The 27,618-nt window shown below is 41.7% G+C and overlaps 1 protein-coding gene across 1 annotated transcript in view; it reads right to left on the bottom strand.

Annotated features, from left to right (window-relative positions):
• LOC128663134 (neogenin-like) overlaps positions 1–27,618 on the bottom strand; it is a 297,892-nt gene that overhangs the window by 83,019 nt on the left and 187,255 nt on the right. The window lies entirely within an intron of this gene.

The raw sequence follows: 27,618 nt of genomic DNA, 5'->3' as shown, positions 1-27,618 counted from the left end.
TCTTCCTGGTCACAGTTTTACGAGCCTGGATTAAAGTTTCAATCACATAATCTGAAAAACCTATATGTTTAAGAACTAACTGTTCAATCTCCATGCAATCAAGCTTAGAGATCCGGATGGAAAAACAGGTCTGGTTAACGTAGCCTAGGATGACAACTGGACATCTGAATCAGATCTCCATACCAGATCCTGCAAGGCAAAGCTGGGGCAATCAGCATTACTGATGATTTATCTAGCCTTATCTTGGAAATCACTTTGGGAATAAGTACAAGAGGAGGAAACAGATAAACAAGCTGAAATGACTAATTATCTACCAACTAGAGCATCCACAAACTCCTCTTGAGGGTCCCTGGACTTTGCAAAGTACCTGGGAAGTGTGTTGTTCAAACGAGAATCCATCAGATCTATCTTTGGGATATCCTAAAGATCCACAAACTGATTGAACACATCCTGATGAAAAGACTATTCCCCTGGATGCAGAGACTGACAACTGAAAAAATCTGCTTCCCAGTGGTTCAGTCCTGGTATATGAACTGGAGAGACTAGACAAGAATCGACTTCTTACCATGAGAGAATCTAAGTTACTTCCCTCATGGCTAGGGAAATGTGGGATCCCCCAGATAATTGAAATAAACCACCGATATGAAATTGTCTGATTGAAAGCGGAAATGAGACTACTTTTTCAAGAGAGGTTAAGTCTGAAGAGCCCTGAAAATGTCACAGAGTTCTAGAATATTTATTGGCAATCTCACCACCCGAGGGGCACCAACCCCTTGTGTTCTCAGAGATCCCCAAACAGCTCCCAGTCTGAAAGACTGGTGCTGGTGATCACAGTCCAGGAGGATGAGCAAAAGAAGCCCCTGAATAATAAACTGATGATCCAGCCACCAGGTCAGAGACTAACTTGTAATGAGATCCAGAAAAATCTTTTGAGATAGTGAAGTATTATTCCTGCACCACTGATTAAGCATACAAAGCTGAAGAGGTCTTATGTGAAATCGAACAAATGGAATCGCATCTGAAGCTGCGATCATGAGACCTAGTAACTCCATACAAAGAGCAACCTAGGGAAAGGAGAGAGACAAGGTACAGACAGTATGAAACAATTTAGCCTTCTCTGATCTGTTAGACAAGGTTTACTTTTCTAGGGTTTCAGATAGTCCGTCTCCATGAGTCTCTCTCTGAGGCACCAAAGAACTCTTCGGAATACTGATTTTCCAACCATTCTGTTGAAGAAACAATAACAGTCTGTTTCTGTGAGATTCTGCTAACAGAAAAGATGGATCTTGAACCAAGATATCGTCCAGATAAGGCAAAACTGCAAAACCCTGAGAACTGATCATAGACAATAGGGCACTTAGAACCTTTATGAAAATTCTTGGAGCTGTAGCCAGACCAGATGGTAGACCAACAAACGGTTTGAAAATGCTTGTCTAGAAAGGCAAACCTCAGAAACTGGTAATGTTCCCTGTGAATTGGAAAATGCAGATAAGTATCCTTTAAATCTATTGTGGACATAATCAGAACTTGCTGAACAAAAGGCAGAATAGTCCAAAAATATTCAATTTTGAAATTAGGGATTCTGACAAACTTGTCTGAAAGTATCTTTCTTTTTGGAACAATGAAAATATGTGAATAAAATCCCATCACCTGTTCCTGCAAAGGACCTGGAGCAATCACTCCTATAGTTTCAAGATCTTAAACTGACTGAAAAAGGCTTTGGCCTTTAAGTGATTACTTTGAACATTGGACAGAAAAAACAATTTATGCTTACCTGATAAATTTATTTCTCTTGTAGTGTAGTCAGTCCACGGGTCATCCATTACTTATGGAATATATCTCTTCCTAACAGGAAGCTGCAAGAGGATCACCCAAGCAGAGCTGCTATATAGCTCCTCCCCTCACATGTCATATTCAGTCATTCGACCAAAGCAGACAAGAAAGGAGAAACCATAGGGTGCAGTGGTGACTGGAGTTTAATTAAAATTTAGATCTGCCTTAAAGACAGGGCGGGCCGTGGACTGACTTCACTACAAGAGAAATAAATTTATCAGGTAAGCATAAATTATGTTTTCTCTTGTTAAGTGTAGTCAGTCCACGGGTCATCCATTACTTATGGAATACCAATACCAAAGCTAAAGTACACGGATGAAGGGAGGGACAAGGCAGGAACATTAAACAGAAGGAACCACTGCCTGAAGTACCTTTCTCCCAAAAATAGCCTCCGAAGAAGCAAAAGTGTCAAATTTGTAAAATTTTGAAAAAGTGTGAAGTGAAGACCAAGTTGCAGCCTTGCAAATCTGATCAACAGAGGCCTCATTTTTAAAGGCCCAGGTGGAAGCCACAGCTCTAGTAGAATGAGCTGTAATCCTTTCAGGAGGCTGCTGTCCAGCAGTCTCATAGGCTAAACGTATTATGCTACGAAGCCAAAAGGAGAGAGAGGTAGCCGAAGCCTTTTGACCTCTTCTCTGTCCAGAGTAAACGACAAACAGGGAAGAAGTTTGACGAAAATCTTTAGTTGCCTGCAAATAGAACTTCAGGGCACGGACTACGTCCAGATTATGTAAAAGTCGTTCCTTCTTTGAAGAAGGGTTAGGACACAGTGATGGAACAACAATCTCTTGATTGATATTCCTGTTAGTAACTACCTTAGGTAAGAACCCAGGTTTAGTACGCAGAACTACCTTGTCTGAATGAAAAATCAGATAAGGAGAATCACAATGTAAGGCAGATAACTCAGAGACTCTTCGAGCCGAGGAAATAGCCATCAAAAACAGAACCTTCCAGGATAACAGCTTGATATCAATGGAATGAAGGGGTTCAAATGGAACGCCTTGAAGAACGTTAAGAACTAAGTTTAAGCTCCACGGCGGAGCAACAGTCTTAAACACAGGCTTAATCCTAGCTAAAGCCTGACAAAAAGCCTGAACGTCTGGAACTTCAGCCAGACGTTTGTGTAGAAGAATAGACAGAGCAGAAATCTGTCCCTTTAACGAACTAGCAGATAAGCCCTTTTCTAAACCCTCTTGTAGAAAGGACAATATCCTAGGAATCCTAACCTTACTCCATGAGTAACTCTTGGATTCGCACCAATATAAATATTTACGCCATATCTTATGGTAAATTTTTCTGGTAACAGGCTTCCTAGCCTGTATTAAGGTATCAATAACCGACTCCGAGAAGCCACGCTTTGATAGAATCAAGCGTTCAATCTCCATGCAGTCAGCCTCAGAGAAATTAGATTTGGATGGTTGAAAGGACCCTGAATTAGAAGGTCCCGTCTCAGAGGCAGAGACCACGGTGGACAGGACGACATGTCCACTAGGTCTGCATACCAGGTCCTGCGTGGCCACACAGGTGCTATCAGAATCACCGAAGCTCTCTCCTGTTTGATCTTGTCAATCAAACGAGGAAGCATCGGGAATGGTGGAAACACATAAGCCATGTTGAAGACCCAAGGGGCTGTCAGAGCATCTATCAGCACCGCTCCCGGGTCCCTGGACCTGGATCCGTAACAAGGAAGCTTGGCGTTCTGGCGAGACGCCATGAGATCCAGATCTGGTTTGCCCCAACGATGAATCAGTTGAGCAAAGACCTCCGGATGAAGTTCCCACTCCCCCGGATGAAAAGTCTGGCGACTTAGAAAATCCGCCTCCCAGTTCTCCACGCCTGGGATGTAAATCGCTGACAGGTGGCAAGAGTGAGACTCTGCCCAGCGAATTATCTTTGAGACTTCCAACATCGCTAGGGAACTTCTGGTTCCCCCTTGATGGTTGATGTAAGCCACAGTCGTGATGTTGTCCGACTGAAATCTGATGAACCTCAGAGTTGCTAACTGAGGCCAAGCTAGGAGAGCATTGAATATTGCTCTTAATTCCAGAATATTTATTGGGAGGAGTTTCTCCTCCTGAGTCCATAGTCCCTGAGCCTTCAGGGAGTTCCAAACAGCGCCCCAGCCTAGAAGGCTGGCGTCTGTTGCTACAATCGTCCAATCTGGCCTGCGAAAGGTCATCCCTTTGGACAGATGTGGCCGAGAAAGCCACCATAGAAGAGAATCTCTGGTCTCTTGATCCAGATTTAGCAGGGGGGACAAATCTGAGTACTCCCCGTTCCACTGACTTAGCATGCACAATTGCAGCGGTCTGAGATGCAGGCGCGCAAATGGTACTATGTCCATTGCCGCTACCATCAAGCCGATTACTTCCATGCACTGAGCTACTGACGGGTGTGGAATGGAATGAAGGACACGGCAAGCAACACAAATTTCTATTGGGTTCCACATAGGCCTTTAAACATAGTGAACAAAGAGATTCATCTGTGTCAGACATGTTTAAACAGACTAGCAATGAGACTAGCAAGCTTGGAAATACTTTTCTAAATAAATTTACAAGCAATATAAAAAACGCTACTGTGCCTTTAAGAAGCACAAAAAACTGTCACAGTTGAAATAACAATGAACCAAAATAGTTATAGCAACCAATTTTTCACAGTAAATGTATTAAGTTAGCAAAGGATTGCACCCACCAGCAAATGGATGATTAACCCCTTAATACCCAAAAACGGATAACAATTTAATAATTAACGTTTTTATCACAGTCAAAACACACTGTCACAGGTCTGCTGTGACTGATTACCCCTGAGCTCTCTAGAGACGATCTGGATCATGGAGGATGAAGTAGACAGATTGTGACCGAAATTTTACTGCGCAAAAAAGCGCTAAAATAGGCCCCTCCCTCTCATATTACAACAGTGGGGAAGCTCAGATAACTGTTTCTATGAAGAAAACAAAGATGGCCATGTGGTAAATATCATGCCCCAATAAGTTTTATCACCAAGTACCTCACAAAAAACGATTAACATGCCAGTAAACGTTTTAAACATATATTTTAAAAGTTATGAAGTGTTATTAATAAGCCTGCTACCAGTCGCTTTTACTGCAGTTAAGGCTCATACATTACTTCAGTATTAACAGTATTTTCAGAGTCAATTCCATTCCTTAGAAAAATACATTCAGTGTACACACACTCATCAGCCTAATACCAGTTGCTATCACTGCATTTAAGGCTGAACTTACGTTACATTGGTATCAGCAGTATTTTCTCAGTCAATTCCATTCCTCAGAAAAATAATTTACTGCACATACCTCTTTTGCAGGGGGGCCCTGAATGCTATTCCCCTTTTCTGAAGTTACCTCACTCCTCAGATGAGAACCGCCAGTGGATCTTAGTTACGTCTGCTAAGATCATAGAAAACGCAGGCAGATTCTTCTTCTAATGCTGCCTGAGAACAAACAGCACACTCCGGTGCCATTTAAAATAACAAACTTTTGATTGAAGAAATAAACTAAGTTAAAAAACACCACAGACCTCTCACAGCGACCTATCTTTAGTTAGGCTGCAAGAGAATGACTGAATATGACATGTGAGGGGAGGAGCTATATAGCAGCTCTGCTTGGGTGATCCTCTTGCAGCTTCCTGTTAGGAAGAGATATATTCCATAAGTAATGGATGACCCGTGGACTGACTACACTTAACAAGAGAAATCATTCCTTTGGGAGGCCTTGTTATAAAACCTATCCGATAACCCTGGGAAACTATATTCAGAACCCAGGGATTTGGATCAGACTGAAACCAAGCCTCCTGGGGGGAAAAAAATCCTAATATGCCCCCTACCAGAACCTCTGGATCGGAGTCCGCCCCTTCATGCAGACTTGTAAGTAGGTGTGGACTATTTGGCATGCTTAGATCTCTCCCAATTTGCACTAGGCCTCCAGACTGGGCCAGGTGAGCTTTACTTCTGAGAGGAGGAATAAACTTTTGGTTCCTTGTTCTGACGAAAAGAACAAAAACAATTTGAGGCTTTAGATTTCCCCTAGGATTTTTTTGTCCTGAGGAAGAAAACATAATTTATGTAAGAACTTACCTGATAAATTCATTTCTTTCATATTAACAAGAGTCCATGAGCTAGTGACGTATGGGATATACATTCCTACCAGGAGGGGCAAAGTTTCCCAAACCTTAAAATGCCTATAAATACACCCCTCACCACACCCACAAATCAGTTTAACGAATAGCCAAGAAGTGGGGTGATAAGAAACAAAGTGCGAAGCATATAAAATAAGGAATTGGAATAATTGTGCTTTATACAAAAAAAAAAATCATAACCACCACAAAAAAGGGTGGGCCTCATGGACTCTTGTTAATATGAAAGAAATGAATTTATCAGGTAAGTTCTTACATAAATTATGTTTTCTTTCATGTAATTAACAAGAGTCCATGAGCTAGTGACGTATGGGATAATGACTACCCAAGATGTGGATCTTTCCACACAAGAGTCACTAGAGAGGGAGGGATAAAATAAAGACAGCCAATTCCTGCTGAAAATAATCCACACCCAAAATAAAGTTTAACGAAAAACATAAGCAGAAGATTCAAACTGAAACCGCTGCCTGAAGAACTTTTCTACCAAAAACTGCTTCAGAAGAAGAAAATACATCAAAATGGTAGAATTTAGTAAAAGTATGCAAAGAGGACCAAGTTGCTGCTTTGCAGATCTGGTCAACCGAAGCTTCATTCCTAAACGCCCAGGAAGTAGATACTGACCTAGTAGAATGAGCTGTAATTCTCTGAGGCGGAATTTTACCCGACTCAACATAGGCAAGATGAATTAAAGATTTCAACCAAGATGCCAAAGAAATGGCAGAAGCTTTCTGGCCTTTCCTAGAACCGGAAAAGATAACAAATAGACTAGAAGTCTTACGGAAAGATTTCGTAGCTTCAACATAATATTTCAAAGCTCTAACAACATCCAAAGAATGCAACGATTTCTCCTTAGAATTCTTAGGATTAGGACATAATGAAGGAACCACAATTTCTCTACTAATGTTGTTGGAATTCACAACTTTAGGTAAAAATTCAAAAGAAGTTCGCAACACCGCCTTATCCTGATGAAAAATCAGAAAAGGAGACTCACAAGAAAGAGCAGATAATTCAGAAACTCTTCTAGCAGAAGAGATGGCCAAAAGGAACAAAACTTTCCAAGAAAGTAATTTAATGTCCAATGAATGCATAGGTTCAAACGGAGGAGCTTGAAGAGCTCCCAGAACCAAATTCAAACTCCAAGGAGGAGAAATTGACTTAATGACAGGTTTTATACGAACCAAAGCTTGTACAAAACAATGAATATCAGGAAGAATAGCAATCTTTCTGTGAAAAAGAACAGAAAGAGCGGAGATTTGTCCTTTCAAAGAACTTGCGGACAAACCCTTATCTAAACCATCCTGAAGAAACTGTAAAATTCTCGGTATTCTAAAAGAATGCCAAGAAAAATGATGAGAAAGACACCAAGAAATATAAGTCTTCCAGACTCTATAATATATCTCTCGAGATACAGATTTACGAGCCTGTAACATAGTATTAATCACGGAGTCAGAGAAACCTCTTTGACCAAGAATCAAGCGTTCAATCTCCATACCTTTAAATTTAAGGATTTCAGATCCGGATGGAAAAAAGGACCTTGCGACAGAAGGTCTGGTCTTAACGGAAGAGTCCATGGTTGGCAAGATGCCATCCGGACAAGATCCGCATACCAAAACCTGTGAGGCCATGCCGGAGCTATTAGCAGAACAAACGAGCATTCCCTCAGAATCTTGGAGATTACTCTTGGAAGAAGAACTAGAGGCGGAAAGATATAGGCAGGATGATACTTCCAAGGAAGTGATAATGCATCCACTGCCTCCGCCTGAGGATCCCGGGATCTGGACAGATACCTGGGAAGTTTCTTGTTTAGATGAGAGGCCATCAGATCTATCTCTGGGAGCCCCCACATTTGAACAATCTGAAGAAATACCTCTGGGTGAAGAGACCATTCGCCCGGATGCAACGTTTGGCGACTGAGATAATCCGCTTCCCAATTGTCTACACCTGGGATATGAACCGCAGAGATTAGACAGGAGCTGGATTCCGCCCAAACCAAAATTCGAGATACTTCTTTCATAGCCAGAGGACTGTGAGTCCCTCCTTGATGATTGATGTATGCCACAGTTGTGACATTGTCTGTCTGAAAACAAATGAACGATTCTCTCTTCAGAAGAGGCCAAAACTGAAGAGCTCTGAAAATTGCACGGAGTTCCAAAATATTGATCGGTAATCTCACCTCCTGAGATTCCCAAACTCCTTGTGCCGTCAGAGATCCCCACACAGCTCCCCAACCTGTGAGACTTGCATCTGTTGAAATTACAGTCCAGGTCGGAAGAACAAAAGAAGCCCCCTGAATTAAACGATGGTGATCTGTCCACCACGTTAGAGAGTGTCGAACAATCGGTTTTAAAGATATTAATTGATATATCTTCGTGTAATCCCTGCACCATTGGTTCAGCATACAGAGCTGAAGAGGTCGCATGTGAAAACGAGCAAAGGGGATCGCGTCCGATGCAGCAGTCATAAGACCTAGAATTTCCATGCATAAGGCTACCGAAGGGAATGATTGAGACTGAAGGTTTCGACAAGCTGTAATCAATTTTAGACGTCTCTTGTCTGTTAAAGACAGAGTCATGGACACTGAATCTATCTGGAAACCCAGAAAGGTTACCCTTGTTTGAGGAATCAAAGAACTTTTTGGTAAATTGATCCTCCAACCATGATCTTGAAGAAACAACACAAGTCGATTCGTATGAGACTCTGCTAAATGTAAAGACTGAGCAAGTACCAAGATATCGTCCAAATAAGGAAATACCACAATACCCTGTTCTCTGATTACAGACAGAAGGGCACCGAGAATCTTTGTGAAAATTCTTGGAGCTGTAGCAAGGCCAAACGGTAGAGCCACAAATTGGTAATGCTTGTCTAGAAAAGAGAATCTCATGAACTGATAATGATCTGGATGAATCGGAATATGCAGATATGCATCCTGTAAATCTATTGTGGACATATAATTCCCTTGCTGAACAAAAGGCAATATAGTCCTTACAGTTACCATCTTGAACGTTGGTATCCTTACATAACGATTCAATAATTTTAGATCCAGAACTGGTCTGAAGGAATTCTCCTTCTTTAGTACAATGAAGAGATTTGAATAAAACCCCATCCCCTGTTCCGGAACTGGAACTGGCATAATTACTCCAGCCAACTCTAGATCTGAAACACAATTCAGAAATGCTTGAGCTTTCACTGGATTTACTGGGACACGGGAAAGAAAAAATCTCTTTGCAGGAGGTCTCATCTTGAAACCAATTCTGTACCCTTCTGAAACAATGTTCTGAATCCAAAGATTGTGAACAGAATTGATCCAAATTTCTTTGAAAAAACGTAACCTGCCCCCTACCAGCTGAACTGGAATGAGGGCCGTACCTTCATGTGAACTTAGAAGCAGGCTTTGCCTTTCTAGCAGGCTTGGATTTATTCCAGACTGGAGATGGTTTCCAAACTGAAACTGCTCCTGAGGACGAAGGATCAGGCTTTTGTTCTTTGTTGAAACGAAAGGAACGAAAACGATTGTTAGCCCTGTTTTTACCTTTAGATTTTTTATCCTGTGGTAAAAAAGTTCCTTTCCCACCAGTAACAGTTGAAATAATAGAATCCAACTGAGAACCAAATAATTTGTTTCCCTGGAAAGAAATGGAAAGTAGAGTTGATTTAGAAGCCATATCAGCATTCCAAGTCTTAAGCCATAAAGCTCTTCTGGCTAAGATAGCCAGAGACATAAACCTAACATCAACTCTAATAATATCAAAAATGGCATCACAGATAAAATTATTAGCATGCTGGAGAAGAATAATAATATCATGAGAATCACGATTTGTTACTTGTTGCGCTAGAGTTTCCAACCAAAAAGTTGAAGCTGCAGCAACATCAGCCAATGATATAGCAGGTCTAAGAAGATTACCTGAACACAGATAAGCTTTTCTTAGAAAAGATTCAATTTTTCTATCTAAAGGATCCTTAAACGAGGTACCATCTGACGTAGGAATGGTAGTACGTTTAGCAAGGGTAGAAATAGCCCCATCAACTTTAGGGATTTTGTCCCAAAATTCTAACCTGTCAGGCGGAACAGGATATAATTGCTTAAAACGTTTAGAAGGAGTAAATGAATTACCCAATTTATCCCATTCTTTGGAAATTACTGCAGAAATAGCATTAGGAACCGGAAAAACTTCTGGAATAACCGCAGGAGCTTTAAAAACCTTATCCAAACGTATAGAATTAGTATCAAGAGGACTAGAATCCTCTATTTCTAAAGCAATTAGTACTTCTTTAAGTAAAGAGCGAATAAATTCCATCTTAAATAAATATGAAGATTTATCAGCATCAATCTCTGAGATAGAATCCTCTGAACCAGAAGAGTCCAAAGAATCAGAATGATGGTGTTCATTTAAAAATTCATCTGTAGAGAGAGAAGATTTAAAAGACTTTTTACGTTTACTAGAAGGAGAAATAACAGACAAAGCCTTCTTTATGGATTCAGAAACAAAATCTCTTATGTTATCAGGAACATTCTGCACCTTAGATGTTGAGGGAACTGCAACAGGCAACGGTACATTACTAAAGGAAATATTATCTGCTTTAACAAGTTTGTCATGACAATTATTACAAACAACAGCTGGAGGAATAGCTACCAAAAGTTTACAGCAGATACACTTAGCTTTGGTAGATCCAGCAGGCAGTGATTTTCCTGTAGTATCTTCTGGCTCAGATGCAACGTGAGACATCTTGCAATATGTAAGAGAAAAAACAACATATAAAGCAAAATAGATCAAATTCCTTATAAGACAGTTTCAGGAATGGGAAAGAATGCCAAATATCAAGCTTCTAGCAACCAGAAGCAAATGAAAAATGAGACTGAAATAATGTGGAGACAAAAGCGACGCCCATATTTTTTAGCGCCAAATAAGACGCCCACATTATTTGGCGTCTAAATGCTTTTGGCGCCAAAAATGACGCCACATCCGGAACGCCGACATTTTTGGCGCAAAATAACGTCAAAAAATGACGCAACTTCCGGCGACACGTATGACGCCGGAAACGGAAAAGAATTTTTGCGCCAAAAAAGTCCGCGCCAAGAATGACGCAATAAAATGAAGCATTTTCAGCCCCCGCGAGCCTAACAGCCCACAGGGAAAAAAGTCAAATTTTTGAGGTAAGAAAAATATGATAATTCAATGCATAATCCCAAATATGAAACTGACTGTCTGAAAATAAGGAAAGTTGAACATTCTGAGCCAAGGCAAATAAATGTTTGAATACATATATTTAGAACTTTATAAATAAAGTGCCCAACCATAGCTTAGAGTGTCACAGAAATAAGACTTACTTACCCCAGGACACTCATCTACATGTTTGTAGAAAGCCAAACCAGTACTGAAACGAGAATCAGTAGAGGTAATGGTAAATATAAGAGTATATCGTCGATCTGAAAAGGGAGGTAAGAGATGAATCTCTACGACCGATAACAGAGAACCTTATGAAATAGACCCCGTAGAAGGAGATCACTGCATTCAATAGGCAATACTCTCTTCACATCCCTCTGACATTCACTGCACGCTGAGAGGAAAACCGGGCTCCAACTTGCTGCGGAGCGCATATCAACGTAGAATCTAGCACAAACTTACTTCACCACCTCCCTTGGAGGCAAAGTTTGTAAAACTGATTTGTGGGTGTGGTGAGGGGTGTATTTATAGGCATTTTAAGGTTTGGGAAACTTTGCCCCTCCTGGTAGGAATGTATATCCCATACGTCACTAGCTCATGGACTCTTGTTAATTACATGAAAGAAAAGGCCCTTTACCTCCAGTAAAATGATAGAGTCCAAATCAGAACCAGGACTTAAGCCATAAAGCTCTTCTAGAAAGAACTGCCAAAGACACGTTTTAACATTAATTTTAATAATGTCAAATGCAGCATCACAAATAAAGGAATTAGCACTTTTAAGCAGTCCTAAAAGGTGAAAAAAATAAAATAAAGATAGCAAGAGAACAAAGAAAAATTGATAATAGAAGTAAATTAGAAAGTTGCTTAAAGTTGCATGCTCTATCTGAATCACTAAAGAAAAAATTTGGGTTCAGTGTCCCTTTAAATACCTCCCCTACTTCCCTCATATCCCAGTCATTCTGCCAAGAGAACAAGAAACAGTAGGAGAAATATCGGGTTGTAAAGGGTGCCAGAAGAATAAACAAAAAATTTAGGTCCGCCAAACGGAGAAAAACGTGCTGGGGCCGTGGACTCTCCTCATACAGAAGGAAAGGAAAATATCTGGTAAGCATAATTTACGTTTTCCTTCTTAATATGAGGAGAGTCCAAGGCTTAATTCCTTACTTGTAGCAAACATATAGCCAAGCTCTAGAGGACACTGAATGAAAACCGGAGGGTAAGAGAGGCGGACCCTATTCTGAGGGCACCACAGCCTGCAAAACCTTTCTCCCAAAAGTTGCTTCAGCCGAAGCAAAAACGTCAAATTTGTAAAATTTTGAAAAGGTATGTAAGGAGGACCAGGTAGCTGCCCTACAAATCTGCTCCATAGAGGCCTCATTCTTGAAGGCCCAAGATAAAGCCACAGCTCTAGTTGAATGAGCCGTCACCCTCTGAGGAGGCTTATGACCCGCTGACTCATATTCTAAGCGAATAATACTCCTCAACCAAAAAGATAAGGAAGTGGAAGAAGCCTTCTGCCCACTACGCTTCCCAGAATAGACAACAAACAAGGAAGAAGTCTGTCTAAAATCCTTCGTAGCTCAAAGATAGAATTTCAAGGCCCGAATCACATCCAAATTATGAAGTAACCGTTCCTTTGAAGGAGGAGATTAGGACACAAGGAAGGAACCACAATCTCCTGATTGATGTTACGATCAGAAATGACCTTAGGAAGAAAACCCAACCCAGTACAAAGAACAGCCTTATCCGCATGCAAAACTAGGTAAGGAGGCTCAAATTGCAAGGCCGCCATCTCAGAGACTCTGCGCCCCAAAGCAATATCCAGTAGAAAAAGAACCTTCCAAGACAGTAATTTAATGTCAACCGAATGCCTAGGGGTCAATTTATCAAAGCGTCAACTGATAATACGCTTGAATTCCGCGTTGTATTTGTCGCGAGATTGAACCGCCGTAGTTATCAAAGCGTCAAGATCGGCAAATGTTGAAATTTGTGATGTAAAATACGATCCCGCAATCTCAATCTGACGCAGATCGATGCTTGCATCATTACAGATTCGACTATTCAACCCTTTTCCCAATTTATCAAACATTTAACAGGTACGCTTGCGTGTATTACGATATTTAACAGGTACGTTTTCAATCCGCCACCCTTGAGGTCGCGGATGCCATAGAACTCAATGGGAGTCTGAAAACACAGAAAGCTTATGTTCGATGCTGCAAGAGAGTGAAGTATATTACATAATAAAAGTAAATAAGAAACTATTTAAATTGTTTGATTTAGAAAGGTATACAATATTATTGCTCCATATTTGGTGCACTAGTAGATATAAAAATGAAATACATTACTACTTATAGATTATGCTACAAATGTGTCTCTCATTACAAAGCAAGGGGACAATATTTCTACATATTTGTTGAAAAGTTTTGCCGCAAACTTATCGCACTAATAGAGATAAAAATGAAATAAATACACAACATAATATAGCTAACTTCCTTTTTATTTTTTGTGAAAAATCTATGTGCACCATGTTTAAGCCATGTAATACAAGTCCCACTCTCCACTTCGCCACAAATTTGACACAACACTTTTCGCACCAATAATGACCCAAACTCCTAAACAGGTGAAGACATCCCCACCAGGTCCGCGAACCACATCCTTCGCAATCACGATGGAGCAATTAGAATTGGCGAAGCTTGCTTCTGCTTGATGTGGGCCACTACACGAGGGAGAAGTGGTAACAGTGGAAATATGTAAACTAGACTGAACCTCCAAGGCACTTCTAATGCATCTATTAGCACTGCATGAGGATCCCTGGACTGCGACCCGTATCTGGGTAGCTTGGTATTGAGTTGGGACGCCATGAGATCTCTCTCCGGCGTCCCCCATTCCCCCGGATGAAAGGATTGTCTTCTGAGGAAAGCCGCTTCCCAGTTGTCCACACCCGGAATGTGGATCGCTGACCGCAAGCAGTTGTGGGCCTCCGCCCATTCCAGAATCCGAGAGACTTCCCTCATTGCTTGGGAGCTCCTCGTTTCCCCCTGATGATTGATGTAATCTTGAAAATCTTGCTTTGGGGAGATTGCAGCTACCCTATACACCGTGCACTAACTGTCACTGTGGTGCTGTGAACCATTGAACTGTTTGATGATTGATGTAAGCCACCGGGGTTTTGTTGTCGGATTGGAATCTGATAAACCAGGATGAAGCCAGAAAAGGCTAAACCTTCAGAGCATTGAAGATCGCTCAAAGCTCCAAAATGTTGATCGGAAGGAGAGATTCCTCTCGAGTCCACAGGCCCTGTGCATTCCTGGCACTCCAAACAGCTCCCCATCCTGATAGACTTGCGTCCATAGTCACAATCCCCCAGGATGGTCAGGTGATGTGGACAGAGCCACCAAGAGAGCGATTCTCTCGACCGGTTGTCCAGAAATCTGTTGTGCCAGATCAGAGTGGTCGCCGTTCCACTGACTCAGCATGCACAGCTGGAGAGGCCTGAGATGGAATCTGGCGAATGGAATGTTGTCTATGCTGGACACCATGAGCCCAATTACCTCCATACACCGGGCCACAGAGGGCCTTAAGGAGGTCTGTAGGGCAAGACCATTAGAAGTAATTTTGCAACGTCTTTGGTCTGTAAGAAATATCCTCATGGATATGGAATCTATAAATCGCACCTAAGAATTTCACCCTGGTACTGGGAACCAGAGAACTCTTTTCTAAATTATCTTACATCCATGAGATCAAAGAAGAGGAGCTCTTGAATGGTCCTATGCCAGCCGAAAGGATGGAATCTGAACCAGGATGTTGTCCAAGTATAGTGCAACTGCTATACCTCTGGTCTTCGCCACCACAACCTTCGTAAATACTCTTGAGGCAGTAGCTAGACCAAATAAAAGTGCAACAAACTGGAAGTGCTGGTTCAGAAACGCGAATCTTAGGAACTTGAAGTGATCTTTGTGTATTGGAACATGAAGGCAAGCATCCTTCAAGTCTATCATTGTCATGAACTGTCCCTCTTGAACTAAGCAGAATTGACCTTATCGTCTCCATCTTGAACGATGGGACCAACAGGAACTTGTTTAAGCACTTTAGGTCCAGAATCGGGTGAAATGTACCCTCCTTCTTCGGGATTTATCCAAACGAAAGGGATGAAAATTAGGACCATAAAGAATCTTTCCCTTAAATGGAAGAGAAAGTAATCTAGACTTTGAAGTCATGTCTGCAGACCAAGACTTCAGCCAGAGTGCCCTACGGGCTAGAACAGAAAAACCTGATGTCTTGGCATTCAGGCGAATAATCTGCATATTTGCATCACAGATAAAAGAATTAGCTACCCTTAAGGCCTTAATTCTTTCCTGGATCTCGTCAAAGGGACCTTCCACCTCGATGATCTATGATAGAGAGTCACACCAATAGGTAGCCGCTCTAGACACCGCAGCAACCGCCGCTGCCGGTTAAAACAAATACCCCGTGTGCTGAAACATCCTTCTTAACAGAGTTTCTAGCTTCTTATCCATGGGCTACTTAAACGACGAACTATCCTCAAGCGGGAAAGTAGTGCGCTTATCAAGCGTGGAGATAGCGCCATCCACCTTAGGGACGGAACCCCACAATTCTAATTGACAGTCCAGAACCGGGAACAATTTCTTAAAAGAAGAAGGGGAAAAAGAAGACCTAAGTCTTTCCCATTCATTCTCAATAGTCACCATCTTTACGGGAACCAGGAAAGTCTGTGGCGCCACCCTGTCCTCATAAACCTTATCAAGTTTAGGAATAGAAGGTTCCTCTGGTAATTTAGGCTCTGGAACCTCTAAAGTAGCTAAAACTTCCTTTAACAGAAAGCGTAAGTGTTCGATCCTAAATCTAAAGTCTGGAACATCCGGAGGTTTAGAGGCAGCAGATTCCGACCCAGAAAGAGCGTCCTCTGAAGTATCAGAGGCGTCATCAGCGGATAATATTGTATCAGATAAATCCAACAAGTTGGTAGATGACCCCTGGGAAGGATAGCAATATTTAACCTTTCGCTTGTGCTTAGCAGGGCGAGGTAAAGCGCTGAAGGCCGCAGACACTGCCGTTTGTAGCTGTTCAATAAAGTCTGGCAGAAGAGGGTCCCTATTGAAGGAGGATTAGCAGTGCAATGGGAAGCTGCATGTGTAATAGGAGATGACAGCAGGGAACGCACCTCACGGGACGGAGGGCCCTCATAGGTGGACGGCTCAGTGGTACTAAACATCTTGGTTTTCTTAGATATAAGTACTTAAGGCATGTGGAACATAATTGAGCAGGCGGGTATACCATAGGCTCCTCACAATAAAAACAGGTATTTGATACGTTAGAGGGTACTCCCTCTTTACCTAAATCTGAGTTCTCCATAGCTTGCACTTTTAAGATGGACTATAGAAAAAGAAAAATGGCACCTTTATACCCCCAATGGCTGGGGCACTCACCACCTTCTATGACCCAGGCTCCACAGAGAAACCGCTTTGTCTCCTGTAAACCGCACGGTCAGGAAGAGGAAATCAGAGTGACCACACCCGGTCACGTGGTGCACCATGCAGGACCGCCCCTGCTCCTGAAAGTGTGCCAAATCTAACAGACCGCGCAGCTATCCAAAACGAAAGTGAAACTTGAACGTTCCAACATCTGCCTGAGCCTTATCTCACACATGTCGCCGCATAAAACATAATAAAACAATTATGTGTAAATCCCCCCTGTTCAATAATCCCCTTCCCGAGATATTAACCTTCGATTTCATACATATAAAAGGAGTCACACTGTGACCCTGTCTTCTTGCGTTATCATATGAATATAAAATGAAACGGTCTTACCGGAATCTCCGCCGTGGAACAGACACACAGCCTCTCAAGTTTGACAGTCTTGTAGCATCGCTTCTGACATGGACTTGAGTGATAGAAGCAGGCAGTGAAACTCGTCAAGACTGATTGCTTAGGAGCTGTTAATATGAGTCTGGATGGATTCGCAGAAAGACCCTCCCTGCATCTCCAGACCCTAACTTTCGTCAATGGTCTCACTGAGAGGCTGAGAAGACTACTTAAAACTCCAGTTCCATTCCGAAGGGTACTACCCTCCATAAGGAACTACTCCGTATCTTCTGACACTTCTCTGCCATCCACCTGTGAAGAATGGCAAAGAATGACTTAGATATGAGGGAAGAGGGGGAGGTATTTAAGCCTTTGGCTGAGGTGTCTTTGCCTCCTCCTGGTAGTCAGGTTATTATTATTATTTATTTATAAAGCGCCAACAGATTCCGCAGCGCTGTACATGGGTAACAAAGATAAAAGGACAGTACAATACGAGAGACCAGACAAAATTTAACAAACAAATACAGGGTGAATTGGGAGTCCTGTACCCGTGGGAACTTACAATCTAAATGGGTAGGAGGGTGAGAAACAGGAGGTGGGGACTGCAAAGGTGGGAATGATGTTAGTGTGGAGCTAGATGAGGGCAACTATTAGGCAAGTGGTATTGATTAGTTACTGATTTGGTGATAGGCTTCCCTGAACAAGAAGGTTTAAAGGAGGAGAGGATGGTGCGTTCCAGACGGTTTGTGTCGCACAAGAGAAGTCCTGTAGTCTAGCATGAGAGGAGGTGATGGTAGAAGAGGAAGAGAGTAGATCGTTGTTGGATCTTAGGGGACGGGCTGGAGCATATTTGTTGATGAGTGAGGACAGATGGGGGGGATGCATTGGTAAGGGCTTTGTATGTCAGAGTGAGAATTTTAAATTTAATTCTGCTGTGAATGGGGAGCCAGTGAAGGGACTCACAGAGGGGTGCAGCGGATACAGAGCGTCAGGAGAGGTGGATTAGCCTGGCAGAGGCATTTAGGATGGACTGAAGGGGGGAGAGGTGGGAAAGAGGAAGGCCAGTTAGTAGGTTGTTACAGTAGTCAAGCCGGGAAATTACTAGGGAATGGATTAGCTGTTTAGTAGTTTCAGCACTAAGAAAAGGACAAATTTTGGAGATATTGCGTAGGTGGTTGCGACAGGATGAAGACAGCGATTGGATGTGGGTTATGAAGGACAGATTGGAGTCAAGTGTAACTCCTAGGCAGCAGACTTGGGGTGATGGGGAGATAGTGGTGTCACCAACAGTGATAGTAAAGTTAGAAACTGGAGTAGAATTAGATGGGGGGGGATTAGAAGAAGCTCAGTCTTGGACATGTTGATTTTTAGGAGGTGAGAGGCCATCCCGGAAGAAATGCCAGATAAGCAGTCGCTGATGTGGGAAAGGACAGAAGGAGAGGTTCTGTATTTCCCACAAGGAATGAAGTTGTGGACTCTCCTTATATTAAGAAGGAAATATATAATAATTCTGTCCCAAGGCTTTATATATCAAATAAATATATAACTATAAATGCCCAACTAGGCTACAGAGCGTCATATAATTAAAAATATGATACTTAAGTTACCAACAGACACTTATGTACTAGTAAAGTAGATAGCCAAACCTGTACTGAAATATAGCAGCAGAGGTTATGAAAACAGATTTTATGTTTACCTGATAAATTACTTTCTCCAACGGTGTGTCCGGTCCACGGCGTCATCCTTACTTGTGGGATATTCTCTTCCCCAACAGGAAATGGCAAAGAGCCCAGCAAAGCTGGTCACATGATCCCTCCTAGGCTCCGCCTACCCCAGTCATTCGACCGACGTAAAGGAGGAATATTTGCATAGGAGAAACCATATGATACCGTGGTGACTGTAGTTAAAGAAAATAAATTATCAGACCTGATTAAAAAACCAGGGCGGGCCGTGGACCGGACACACCGTTGGAGAAAGTAATTTATCAGGTAAACATAAATTCTGTTTTCTCCAACATAGGTGTGTCCGGTCCACGGCGTCATCCTTACTTGTGGGAACCAATACCAAAGCTTTAGGACACGGATGAAGGGAGGGAGCAAATCAGGTCACCTAAATGGAAGGCACCACGGTTTGCAAAACCTTTCTCCCAAAAATAGCCTCAGAAGAAGCAAAAGTATCAAACTTGTAAAATTTGGTAAAAGTGTGCAGTGAAGACCAAGTCGCTGCCCTACATATCTGATCAACAGAAGCCTCGTTCTTGAAGGCCCATGTGGAAGCCACAGCCCTAGTGGAATGAGCTGTGATTCTTTCAGGAGGCTGCCGTCCGGCAGTCTCATAAGCCAATCTGATGATGCTTTTAATCCAAAAAGGGAGAGAGGTAGAAGTTGCTTTTTGACCTCTCCTTTTACCAGAATAAACAACAAACAAGGAAGATGTTTGTCTAAAATCCTTTGTAGCATCTAAATAGAATTTTAGAGCGCGAACAACATCCAAATTGTGCAACAAACGTTCCTTCTTTGAAACTGGATTCGGACACAAAGAAGGCACGACTATCTCCTGGTTAATGTTTTTGTTAGAAACAACTTTCGGAAGAAAACCAGGTTTAGTACGTAAAACCACCTTATCTGCATGGAAAACCAGATAAGGAGGAGAACACTGCAGAGCAGATAATTCTGAAACTCTTCTAGCAGAAGAAATTGCAACCAAAAACAAAACTTTCCAAGATAATAACTTAATATCAACGGAATGCAAGGGTTCAAACGGAACCCCCTGAAGAACTGAAAGAACTAAGTTGAGACTCCAAGGAGGAGTCAAAGGTTTGTAAACAGGCTTGATTCTAACCAGAGCCTGAACAAAGGCTTGAACATCTGGCACAGCTGCCAGCTTTTTGTGAAGTAACACAGACAAGGCAGAAATCTGTCCCTTCAAGGAACTTGCCGATAATCCTTTCTCCAATCCTTCTTGAAGAAAGGATAGAATCTTAGGAATCTTTACCTTGTTCCAAGGGAATCCTTTAGATTCACACCAACAGATATATTTTTTCCATATTTTGTGGTAAATTTTTCTAGTTACAGGCTTTCTGGCCTGAACAAGAGTATCAATAACAGAATCTGAGAACCCTCGTTTTGATAAGATCAAGCGTTCAATCTCCAAGCAGTCAGCTGGAGTGAGACCAGATTCGGATGTTCGAACGGACCTTGAACAAGAAGGTCTCGTCTCAAAGGTAGCTTCCATGGTGGAGCCGATGACATATTCACCAGATCTGCATACCAAGTCCTGCGTGGCCACGCAGGAGCTATCAAGATCACCGACGCCCTCTCCTGATTGATCCTGGCTACCAGCCTGGGGATGAGAGGAAACGGCGGGAATACATAAGCTAGTTTGAAGGTCCAAGGTGCTACTAGTGCATCTACTAGAGTCGCCTTGGGATCCCTGGATCTGGACCCGTAGCAAGGAACCTTGAAGTTCTGACGAGAGGCCATCAGATCCATGTCTGGAATGCCCCACAATTGAGTAATTTGGGCAAAGATTTCCGGATGGAGTTCCCACTCCCCCGGATGTAATGTCTGACGACTCAGAAAATCCGCTTCCCAATTTTCCACTCCTGGAATGTGGATTGCAGACAGGTGGCAGGAGTGAGTCTCCGCCCATTGAATGATTTTGGTCACTTCTTCCATCGCCAGGGAACTCCTTGTTCCCCCCTGATGGTTGATGTACGCAACAGTCGTCATGTTGTCTGATTGAAACCGTATGAACTTGGCCTTTGCTAGCTGAGGCCAAGCCTTGAGAGCATTGAATATCGCTCTCAGTTCCAGAATATTTATCGGTAGAAGAGATTCTTCCCGAGACCAAAGACCCTGAGCTTTCAGGGGTCCCCAGACCGCGCCCCAGCCCATCAGACTGGCGTCGGTCGTGACAATGACCCACTCTGGTCTGCGGAAGGTCATCCCTTGTGACAGGTTGTCCAGGGACAGCCACCAACGGAGTGAGTCTCTGGTCCTCTGATTTACTTGAATCGTCGGAGACAAGTCTGTATAGTCCCCATTCCATTGACTGAGCATGCACAGTTGTAATGGTCTTAGATGAATGCGCGCAAAAGGAACTATGTCCATTGCCGCTACCATCAAACCTATTACTTCCATGCACTGCGCTATGGAAGGAAGAGGAACGGAATGAAGTGTTTGACAAGAGTTTAGAAGTTTTGTTTTTCTGGCCTCTGTCAGAAAAATCCTCATTTCTAAGGAGTCTATTATTGTTCCCAAGAAGGGAACCCTTGTTGACGGAGATAGAGAACTCTTTTCTACGTTCACTTTCCATCCGTGAGATCTGAGAAAGGCCAGGACTATGTCCGTGTGAGCCTTTGCTTGAGGAAGGGACGACGCTTGAATCAGAATGTCGTCCAAGTAAGGTACTACTGCAATGCCCCTTGGTCTTAGTACCGCTAGAAGGGACCCTAGTACCTTTGTGAAAATCCTTGGAGCAGTGGCTAATCCGAAAGGAAGTGCCACGAACTGGTAATGCTTGTCCAGGAATGCGAACCTTAGGAACCGATGATGTTCCTTGTGGATAGGAATATGTAGATACGCATCCTTTAAATCCACCGTGGTCATGAATTGACCTTCCTGGATGGAAGGAAGAATTGTTCGAATAGTTTCCATTTTGAACGATGGAACCTTGAGAAACTTGTTTAGGATCTTGAGATCCAAGATTGGTCTGAACGTTCCCTCTTTTTTGGGAACTACGAACAGATTGGAGTAGAACCCCATCCCTTGTTCTCCTAATGGAACAGGATGAATCACTCCCATTTTTAACAGGTCTTCTACACAATGTAAGAATGCCTGTCTCTTTATGTGGTCTGAAGACAATTGAGACCTGTGGAACCTCCCCCTTGGGGGAGGCCCCTTGAATTCCAGAAGATAACCTTGGGAGACTATTTCTAGTGCCCAAGGATCCAGAACATCTCTTGCCCAAGCCTGAGCGAAGAGAGAGAGTCTGCCCCCCACCAGATCCGGTCCTGGATCGGGGGCCAACATTTCATGCTGTCTTGGTAGCAGTGGCAGGCTTCTTGGCCTGCTTTCCCTTGTTCCAGCCTTGCATTGGTCTCCAGGCTGGCTTGGCTTGAGAAGTATTACCCTCTTGCTTAGAGGACGTAGCACTTGGGGCTGGTCCGTTTCTACGAAAGGGACGAAAATTAGGTTTATTTTTGGCCTTGAAAGACCTATCCTGAGGAAGGGCGTGGCCCTTACCCCCAGTGATATCAGAGATAATCTCTTTCAAGTCAGGGCCAAACAGCGTTTTCCCCTTGAAAGGAATGTTAAGCAATTTGTTCTTGGAAGACGCATCCGCTGACCAAGATTTCAACCAAAGCGCTCTGCGCGCCACAATAGCAAACCCAGAATTTTTCGCCGCTAACCTAGCCAATTGCAAAGTGGCGTCTAGGGTGAAAGAATTAGCCAATTTGAGAGCACGGATTCTGTCCATAATCTCCTCATAAGGAGGAGAATCACTATCGATCGCCTTTTCTAGCTCATCGAACCAGAAACACGCGGCTGTAGTGACAGGGACAATGCATGAAATTGGTTGTAGAATGTAACCTTGCTGAACAAACATCTTTTTAAGCAAACCTTCTAATTTTTTATCCATAGGATCTTTGAAAGCACAACTATCTTCTATGGGTATAGTGGTGCGTTTGTTTAAAGTAGAAACCGCCCCCTCGACCTTGGGGACTGTCTGCCATAAGTCCTTTCTGGGGTCGACCATGGGAAACAATTTTTTAAATATGGGGGGAGGGACGAAAGGTATACCGGGCCTTTCCCATTCTTTATTTACAATGTCCGCCACCCGCTTGGGTATAGGAAAAGCTTCTGGGGGCCCCGGGACCTCTAGGAACTTGTCCATTTTACATAGTTTCTCTGGGATGATCAAATTCTCACAATCATCCAGAGTGGATAACACCTCCTTAAGCAGAGCGCGGAGATGTTCCAACTTAAATTTAAATGTAATCACATCGGGTTCAGCTTGTTGAGAAATTTTCCCTGAATCTGAAATTTCTCCCTCAGACAAAACCTCCCTGGCCCCCTCAGACTGGTGTAGGGGCATATCAGAACCATTATCATCAGCGTCCTCATGCTCTTCAGTATCTAAAACAGAGCAGTCGCGCTTACGCTGATAAGTGGGCATTTTGGCTAAAATGTTTTTGATAGAATTATCCATTACAGCCGTTAATTGTTGCATAGTAAGGAGTATTGGCGCGCTAGATGTACTAGGGGCCTCCTGAGTGGGCAAGACTGGTGTAGACGAAGGAGGGAATGATGCAGTACCATGCTTACTCCCCTCACTTGAGGAATCATCTTGGGCATCATTTTCAGTGTCACATAAATCACATCTATTTAAATGAGAAGGAACCTTGGCTTCCCCACATTCAGAACACAGTCTATCTGGTAGTTCAGACATGTTAAACAGGCATAAACTTGATAACAAAGTACAAAAAACGTTTTAAAATAAAACCGTTACTGTCACTTTAAATTTTAAACTGAACACACTTTATTACTGCAATTGCGAAAAAGTATGAAGGAATTGTTCAAAATTCACCAAAATTTCACCACAGTGTCTTAAAGCCTTAAAAGTATTGCACACCAAATTTGGAAGCTTTAACCCTTAAAATAACGGAACCGGAGCCGTTTTTATCTTTAACCCCTTCACAGTCCCTGGTATCTGCTTTGCTGAGACCCAACCAAGCCCAAAGGGGAATACGATACCAAATGACGCCTTCAGAAAGTCTTTTTTATGTATCAGAGCTCCTCACACATGCGACTGCATGTCATGCTTCTCAAAAACAAGTGCGCAATACCGGCGCGAAAATGAGGCTCTGCCTATGATTAGGGAAAGCCCCTAGAGAATAAGGTGTCTAAAACAGTGCCTGCCGATATTATTTTACAAAAATACCCATATTAAATGATTCCTCAAGGCTAAATATGTTATATATGAAGCGATTTAGCCCAGAAAATGTCTACAGTCTTAACAAGCCCTTGTGAAGCCCTTATTTACTCTAATAAAAATGGCTTACCGGATCCCATAGGGAAAATGACAGCTTCCAGCATTACATCGTCTTGTTAGAATGTGTCATACCTCAAGCAGCAAAAGTCTGCTCACTGTTCCCCCAACTGAAGTTAATTCCTCTCAACAGTCCTGTGTGGAACAGCCATCGATTTTAGTAACGGTTGCTAAAATCATTTTCCTCTTACAAACAGAAATCTTCATCTCTTTTCTGTTTCAGAGTAAATAGTACATACCAGCACTATTTTAAAATAACAAACTCTTGATTGAATAATAAAAACTACAGTTAAACACTAAAAAATTCTAAGCCATCTCCGTGGAGATGTTGCCTGTACAACGGCAAAGAGAATGACTGGGGTAGGCGGAGCCTAGGAGGGATCATGTGACCAGCTTTGCTGGGCTCTTTGCCATTTCCTGTTGGGGAAGAGAATATCCCACAAGTAAGGATGACGCCGTGGACCGGACACACCTATGTTGGAGAAATAGGAGTATACTGTAGATCCATAAGAGGAGGCAAAAGACAAGTCCCAGTGACCACTATGGAAAGTTTGACATTTCCCAAGAGATTGAAAGAGTAACAAACCATATCCTAAATACATCCCACTGACTAACACTGAGGGAAAAATGGGCCTCAACATAGGCTGAAAGCCCTTCTTCTCTGTAGAATCAAACGCACATCTTCATTCTTCGCCCACCTCAAGTGGAGGCAAAATCAAGACTGAGGTACCTGTTAGTGGGAGGGGTTTTATAGTGCTCTTGAGGTTTGAGAATCTTTGCCTCCTCCTAGTGGTAGGGAAGAGTAATTCCCAGGAGTAATGGCGGGTTATACAAGATTTACACATTGATAAAAAAAAGCCTTCGTAAAAGGTCCCTGATTTTCTTATTCCTGCCTCTCACTTTCACTGAGACCCTATTTATTTCATAGTTTTACTAACCCCTGCAATATTATATCTCTGGTCAATAGACCTACGCTTCTCAAGAAACCTTGTGATAAACTAGTAAACAAAGTACTCTTTAGCTAACAGTTCTTTTAAAATAACTGATTATATAAGAGTGGAATAGTGGGAGTGATTAATAAAAAAAAGTTTTCTTCGCCTTCTGATTTTGCAAACATGCAAAAGATGAACACAAACAGTGCTGAAATCTGATTTGTGCACCAGATATACCATACCACACACCATATGGAAATGGCAACATGAAAATAAGTGACATGTAACCAGACCATTTATACTGGGTGCAACGGTCTCAAGGAAACGTCTGCTGATAACCCTTTGCCTTAAGTGCCTTGACAATACAATTAGAGACTGCAACATACTTTGCCCAGGATCAATGCTGTGCTTATTAAGATATCCACAAACAATGGTCTCCCTTCCCCCAACATCTCTCCTTTCAATGAATCACTCTGCAGCATTACATTCTATCATTGATCCTACTGCACTGCAAAAAAACTACACAGATTGTATAAAAAAGCAGTTCCCTAACAACTCAATCCACCTCCAGACTAGTGTATCTCTCTGACAAAGTATGGTTGTATGATAACATTACTCTGGTAATAATGACTGACCCAGAAGAGAATTTAATGAGAAAATAATGGTAACAATAATCTAGTCAAACAACTCTAGAAAGAAAGGAATTATGTTCTAACAAACACATGTATGGCCAATAGATGCTAGCAAACTTGCTAAAGCTATAAATGTATCAGCAAAGTTATTTTTTATCCTATGTTTATTATTCTTTATCACATTATCAATATTAAGCATCACGTACACAAACATTTATCAAACTGTTCCTTTTTTTTTTCCCCCTTAATCTTCATTATATTTCAGTAAAAAAATGTAGCTGTGAAAAAATATTGGAACGTAACATATGTATGACTTAGGATTGCCCCCCTGCCCTTAAAGGGATATTAAACCCAATTTTTTTTTTGTACGATTCAGATAAAGCATGCAATTTTGAGCAACTTTCTAATTTACTCCCATTATCAATTTTTCTTTGTTGGCTTGGTATCTTTATTTGAAAATGCAGGAATGTAAGCACCCTGGGTAGCGCTTGCTGAATGGCGACTACATTTAGATAGAGCATACAATTTTGGTGGCTAAATTTCAGATACAGCAAACAATTTTCAAATGTACTTATATTATCAAATTTGCTTGGAGAGCAATGCTCCCTGGAGCCTAGCTAAACACATTGGGTGAGAGAAAGTAGTCCATTGCTTCTGAGTTTACCTATGTATGCTTTTCAACAATGGATACCAAGAGAACGAAGAAAATAAGATAAGAAGTAGACTAGAAAATTGTTAAAAATTGCATGTTCTAAATCATGAAAGTTTAATTTTGAGTTTACTGTCCCTTTAGTGCCATTGCTCCCTGCAAATCAATATACAAAGCATTAACCCATACTAAGTTTCAAGAAACTCACTGAATAGAAGATTGTTTGGATTGGAATAGATCTGCACAAGGACTTACATGTGAGGAGGTAGGGGCAAGCATTAAAAATAAAATATAATGTTAAAGTTTTAGTTAAATAAAATGATTTAAATTATTATTAAGGTCATATTTATTTATTTACAATGAAGTACAGTTTAAACGTTGATCAAATATGAATGATGAACCTATTAAAGGGAAATAAAATCCAAATATTTTCTTTCATGATTCAGATAGAACATAAAATTTTAAACAACTTTCCACTGTACTTCTATTATAAACATTTTTTCCTTTTCATGTTATCCTTTGTTGAAAAACAGGGAGGTAAGCTCAGCAGTGTGCACATGTCTGCAGCAATATATTAGCAAGAGCACTAGATAGCAGCACTATTTCCTGTCATTTAGAGCTCCAGAAATGTGCACACTACCTATACAAGTATATCTTCATCAAAGAATAACATGAAAATGAAGCAAATTTGATAATATAACTAAATTGGAAAGTTTTTTGTAGTTTTTTTTTTTTTAATTGTACTCCCTTTTGGAAAAATAAAAGAAAAAATGTGTGTGTGATGTCCCTTTAAACTAGAGATAGTTCAATCACCAATAATGTCATTCATTCCAATAATCAATGCACATCTAATTGATATATAACTAAATCAGTAATGGTCTGATATACTGGAAAAATAATCTGAAAATGTATTATTCTAAAAATGAAAACCATGCTTTAAATCAGTCTTACTGCCTAATGATTTAAATCAATTTGATTTACATTGAATTCACTGTGTCTCTGAGCAGGTATATTGTTTGAATATTGGTGCACAGGCCCTCACAGGATATGTGCGTATGCTGCTGAAAAACCGTAATAGCTTTTACTAGAAGAAATTTTGCTAATGTAAGTATATTGTAAAAATGCTTCTATTTCAAATTGAAATGCACATTTCATTATTGACTTTTCTATCCCTTTAAGTGAAATGCTTGAAATCAACAGGTAAAATCAGGAGTTAGGTTTGTGATCAAACCCCCACGGCCCTGCAGCTCCTGTCGGCCATATTATATTACTATAGACCCCAATGCCAATAGCAACTTTCAATTACATACCCATAATAGACATCAAATTAGACCTATTCCACTGTCAGCAATATGCTCACATCAGACCTCAGATCAGCCCCAATCAT

The sequence above is a fragment of the Bombina bombina genome, chromosome 6 (assembly GCF_027579735.1).
Source record: "Bombina bombina isolate aBomBom1 chromosome 6, aBomBom1.pri, whole genome shotgun sequence".
Lineage (NCBI taxonomy): Eukaryota > Metazoa > Chordata > Amphibia > Anura > Bombinatoridae > Bombina > Bombina bombina.
This window is presented reverse-complemented; position numbering and strand designations above follow the sequence as displayed.